At 45.6% G+C, this 6,000-nt stretch overlaps 2 non-coding genes across 2 annotated transcripts; both read left to right on the top strand.

Annotated features, from left to right (window-relative positions):
- The first annotated feature begins 1,550 nt into the window (after positions 1-1,550).
- Positions 1,551-1,741, top strand: LOC130298797 (U2 spliceosomal RNA). Its single transcript, XR_008850094.1, has one exon. It is a non-coding gene; the product is annotated as a U2 spliceosomal RNA (small nuclear RNA).
- Positions 1,742-3,832: 2,091 nt separating this feature from the next.
- LOC130298747 (U2 spliceosomal RNA) lies at positions 3,833-4,023 on the top strand. The gene has a single exon (XR_008850051.1). It is a non-coding gene; the product is annotated as a U2 spliceosomal RNA (small nuclear RNA).
- Positions 4,024-6,000: the final 1,977 nt, after the last annotated feature.

Genomic DNA, 6,000 nt, shown 5'->3' on the forward strand with positions numbered 1-6,000 from the left:
CTTCTGTGGTATTGCAAAGGCAAAGACAAATGCTTCCAGCCATCCATTGCACTAATGGATTGGTCATCAGCTGGCTGTCTATGTCCCGCATCAATATAGACCAAAGTACAGAGGGTTAGGCTATGCTATTGTGCACCTACCTGATGCATCAGAAGGTGCGAGGCCCTTGCTAAATTCTGTGCACAGACTTTGAGATCTATGCTTTAGACTGTATCTAAACCTGCTCCAACATGGACTGACATTCTGGCCTACTTTCAGCCGATGCGACTTGTCTGTCGCTGAACAGTCGCTTTTTATGTATTCAGCACCTATGTATAATGTTGTAAAAATGCTCTAGAAGCTAAAGTCGCAGAAATGTCACACATATTTGGCCTGCAACTTTCTGTGCGACAAATTCAGACAGGAAAAATCAGTATAAATCCTTAGAAAATTATCCCCCAGTGTCTCCATCTGCTGGCGGTATTGAATAAGCATTGCTGCACTGATGGGGTATGCATTAGACGAAAAAAAAGAAGAAAAAGAAGAATAATACGCCCAGAAAAGAGGCGAAAAGGAGAAAAACGTAAAAAAACGTGAAAAAAAAGTAAGAGGAAGAGAAGGGAAAAAAAGGTGGAAATGGGTTTAAAAGTGATTTCGGCGGAGAAATATATATATATATATATATATATATATATATATGCGCACACACACACATAGATATAAACGTATTCTCCGTTGAGATATTGCAGCCGCTGCTGTGTCCAGGCCCAGGAGCCTTAGCACTGTGCTGTGATGTCACTCAATACCACTGACATCACTAGGTGTAAACAACATCTCTCCTTTGCTGTGTATGTGACTATGGAGCTGTTTGGTGATGTCGTCTATTACGGCCTTCATAGAAGCAACAGGAGATTGTTGCATCCATCTTGAACCCTCAGAACTACAGTGCTATGATGTCACTCACTTCCACAGGCCTTGCAGAGTGTAAACAACAACAACCCAGCTTTGTTGTGTATGTAACCATAGGGATTTGTGATGTCACCTAGAACCTTCACAGCAGCGACAGCTTTATGAGGAGCATCAGCACTGCTCTGCCTGAGCAGAACCATCACCGCCATAGGTTGTCAAATAACCCGGATTTAACCCACACAGGTAAGTCCAATGGGGTGCAGGCATGTCCTCTATGCTGACAGCTTCCCGTGGGTGTTGGTTTGATACCGTTTGGGGACAGCCAAGGAGGCATCTGCAGGCAACAAAGGTAGGTGTGTGCTTGTGTGTGTGTTTCCTATGCAGATCCTAAGCCCAGTGTCACATGCAAGTAGGAGGAGTAAGAAGGGTTCCTGGCAAATCCGGGTTATGGATTGCATTTAAAAAGGCCCCGTGGGAGTGCAATGGGCCCCTGTCTTGCTGCTTAGCAATAATGGTATGGGTTTAGGTTCTGCTGTGTGTACTGGTGGTTGACTGCCCCCCAGCCCAGAGTGTGCATGGAAAATTGTCTGGCAGCCTCCCTGACAGCAAGCAGTGATAGTGCCCATGAAGGGGACCTTGTTGGGCCCGCCCCTTTCACGGTTATCGCTTCTCGGCCTTTTGGCTAAGATCAAGTGTAGTATCTGTTCTTATCAGTTTAATATCTGATACGTCCCCTATCTGGGGACCATATATTAAATGGATTTTTGAGAACGGGGGCCGATTTCGAAGCTTGCTTCCGTCACCCTATGCATTGACCCGATATGGCAGTATCTTCGGGTACAGTGCACCACCCCCTTACAGGGTTAAAAAGAAAGATTCCTACTTTCATTGCTACCTGCTTGCTGGCTAGCCAGCTAGCCAGCCCTGTGGGCCTTGCTGCTGCTGCAGCCAAAAAACAAAAGGTGGTGCTGCTGCTGCTTCTGCTGCTTCTGCTTCTGCTTGTGTCTGGCCCCTGTTGGAGCGTCCAGGCACAGGACTTCTGCTGCTGCTGACTAAATGGCCTCCTTAATTGGATCATTTGAGTAGCCAGCACACCTGTGCAGGTAGGGCATGACATGATAGGCAGCTGCCTTGATAGCGGGTGGGTGCTGAATGTTCCTAATTGACAAAATAAGATTAATGCTTATGAAGAAATATAAAATCTCATCCCTTCCCCAATATCGCGCCACACCCCTACCCCTTAATTCCCTGGTTGAACTTGATGGACATATGTCTTTTTTCGACCGTACTAACTATGTAACTATGTAACATAACATGGGGGGGGGGTCTCCTGGCTGTTCACACAGGTGTGTCATTGCTGTACATTGACCATGCATTGCTTCTGTGGTATTGCAAAGGCAAAGACAAATGCTTCCAGCCATCCATTGCACTAATGGATTGGTCATCAGCTGGCTGTCTATGTCCCGCATCAATATAGACCAAAGTACAGAGGGTTAGGCTATGCTATTGTGCACCTACCTGATGCATCAGAAGGTGCGAGGCCCTTGCTAAATTCTGTGCACAGACTTTGAGATCTATGCTTTAGACTGTATCTAAACCTGCTCCAACATGGACTGACATTCTGGCCTACTTTCAGCCGATGCGACTTGTCTGTCGCTGAACAGTCGCTTTTTATGTATTCAGCACCTATGTATAATGTTGTAAAAATGCTCTAGAAGCTAAAGTCGCAGAAATGTCACACATATTTGGCCTGCAACTTTCTGTGCGACAAATTCAGACAGGAAAAATCAGTATAAATCCTTAGAAAATTATCCCCCAGTGTCTCCATCTGCTGGCGGTATTGAATAAGCATTGCTGCACTGATGGGGTATGCATTAGACGAAAAAAAAGAAGAAAAAGAAGAATAATACGCCCAGAAAAGAGGCGAAAAGGAGAAAAACGTAAAAAAACGTGAAAAAAAAGTAAGAGGAAGAGAAGGGAAAAAAAGGTGGAAATGGGTTTAAAAGTGATTTCGGCGGAGAAATATATATATATATATATATATATATATATATATATATATATATATATATGCGCACACACACACATAGATATAAACGTATTCTCCGTTGAGATATTGCAGCCGCTGCTGTGTCCAGGCCCAGGAGCCTTAGCACTGTGCTGTGATGTCACTCAATACCACTGACATCACTAGGTGTAAACAACATCTCTCCTTTGCTGTGTATGTGACTATGGAGCTGTTTGGTGATGCCGTCTATTACGGCCTTCATAGAAGCAACAGGAGATTGTTGCATCCATCTTGAACCCTCAGAACTACAGTGCTATGATGTCACTCACTTCCACAGGCCTTGCAGAGTGTAAACAACAACAACCCAGCTTTGTTGTGTATGTAACCATAGGGATTTGTGATGTCACCTAGAACCTTCACAGCAGCGACAGCTTTATGAGGAGCATCAGCACTGCTCTGCCTGAGCAGAACCATCACCGCCATAGGTTGTCAAATAACCCGGATTTAACCCACACAGGTAAGTCCAATGGGGTGCAGGCATGTCCTCTATGCTTACAGCTTCCCGTGGGTGTTGGTTTGATACCGTTTGGGGACAGCCAAGGAGGCATCTGCAGGCAACAAAGGTAGGTGTGTGCTTGTGTGTGTGTTTCCTATGCAGATCCTAAGCCCAGTGTCACATGCAAGTAGGAGGAGTAAGAAGGGTTCCTGGCAAATCCGGGTTATGGATTGCATTTAAAAAGGCCCCGTGGGAGTGCAATGGGCCCCTGTCTTGCTGCTTAGCAATAATGGTATGGGTTTAGGTTCTGCTGTGTGTACTGGTGGTTGACTGCCCCCCAGCCCAGAGTGTGCATGGAAAATTGTCTGGCAGCCTCCCTGACAGCAAGCAGTGATAGTGCCCATGAAGGGGACCTTGTTGGGCCCGCCCCTTTCACGGTTATCGCTTCTCGGCCTTTTGGCTAAGATCAAGTGTAGTATCTGTTCTTATCAGTTTAATATCTGATACGTCCCCTATCTGGGGACCATATATTAAATGAATTTTTGAGAACGGGGGCCGATTTCGAAGCTTGCTTCCGTCGCCCTATGCATTGACCCGATATGGCAGTATCTTCGGGTACAGTGCACCACCCCCTTACAGGGTTAAAAAGAAAGATTCCTACTTTCATTGCTACCTGCTTGCTGGCTAGCCAGCTAGCCAGCCCTGTGGGCCTTGCTGCTGCTGCAGCCAAAAAACAAAAGGTGGTGCTGCTGCTGCTTCTGCTGCTTCTGCTTCTGCTTGTGTCTGGCCCCTGTTGGAGCGTCCAGGCACAGGACTTCTGCTGCTGCTGACTAAATGGCCTCCTTAATTGGATCATTTGAGTAGCCAGCACACCTGTGCAGGTAGGGCATGACATGATAGGCAGCTGCCTTGATAGCGGGTGGGTGCTGAATGTTCCTAATTGACAAAATAAGATTAATGCTTATGAAGAAATATAAAATCTCATCCCTTCCCCAATATCGCGCCACACCCCTACCCCTTAATTCCCTGGTTGAACTTGATGGACATATGTCTTTTTTCGACCGTACTAACTATGTAACTATGTAACATAACATGGGGGGGGGGGTCTCCTGGCTGTTCACACAGGTGTGTCATTGCTGTACATTGACCATGCATTGCTTCTGTGGTATTGCAAAGGCAAAGACAAATGCTTCCAGCCATCCATTGCACTAATGGATTGGTCATCAGCTGGCTGTCTATGTCCCGCATCAATATAGACCAAAGTACAGAGGGTTAGGCTATGCTATTGTGCACCTACCTGATGCATCAGAAGGTGCGAGGCCCTTGCTAAATTCTGTGCACAGACTTTGAGATCTATGCTTTAGACTGTATCTAAACCTGCTCCAACATGGACTGACATTCTGGCCTACTTTCAGCCGATGCGACTTGTCTGTCGCTGAACAGTCGCTTTTTATGTATTCAGCACCTATGTATAATGTTGTAAAAATGCTCTAGAAGCTAAAGTCGCAGAAATGTCACACATATTTGGCCTGCAACTTTCTGTGCGACAAATTCAGACAGGAAAAATCAGTATAAATCCTTAGAAAATTATCCCCCAGTGTCTCCATCTGCTGGCGGTATTGAATAAGCATTGCTGCACTGATGGGGTATGCATTAGACGAAAAAAAAGAAGAAAAAGAAGAATAATACGCCCAGAAAAGAGGCGAAAAGGAGAAAAACGTAAAAAAACGTGAAAAAAAAGTAAGAGGAAGAGAAGGGAAAAAAAGGTGGAAATGGGTTTAAAAGTGATTTCGGCGGAGAAATATATATATATATATATATATATATATATATATATATATATATGCGCACACACACACATAGATATAAACGTATTCTCCGTTGAGATATTGCAGCCGCTGCTGTGTCCAGGCCCAGGAGCCTTAGCACTGTGCTGTGATGTCACTCAATACCACTGACATCACTAGGTGTAAACAACATCTCTCCTTTGCTGTGTATGTGACTATGGAGCTGTTTGGTGATGTCGTCTATTACGGCCTTCATAGAAGCAACAGGAGATTGTTGCATCCATCTTGAACCCTCAGAACTACAGTGCTATGATGTCACTCACTTCCACAGGCCTTGCAGAGTGTAAACAACAACAACCCAGCTTTGTTGTGTATGTAACCATAGGGATTTGTGATGTCACCTAGAACCTTCACAGCAGCGACAGCTTTATGAGGAGCATCAGCACTGCTCTGCCTGAGCAGAACCATCACCGCCATAGGTTGTCAAATAACCCGGATTTAACCCACACAGGTAAGTCCAATGGGGTGCAGGCATGTCCTCTATGCTTACAGCTTCCCGTGGGTGTTGGTTTGATACCGTTTGGGGACAGCCAAGGAGGCATCTGCAGGCAACAAAGGTAGGTGTGTGCTTGTGTGTGTGTTTCCTATGCAGATCCTAAGCCCAGTGTCACATGCAAGTAGGAGGAGTAAGAAGGGTTCCTGGCAAATCCGGGTTATGGATTGCATTTAAAAAGGCCCCGTGGGAGTGCAATGGGCCCCTGTCTTGCTGCTTAGCAATAATGGTATGGGTTTAGGTTCTGCTGTGTGTACTGGTGGTTGAC

This window comes from Hyla sarda, unplaced genomic scaffold (assembly GCF_029499605.1).
Source record: "Hyla sarda isolate aHylSar1 unplaced genomic scaffold, aHylSar1.hap1 scaffold_1019, whole genome shotgun sequence".
NCBI lineage: Eukaryota > Metazoa > Chordata > Amphibia > Anura > Hylidae > Hyla > Hyla sarda.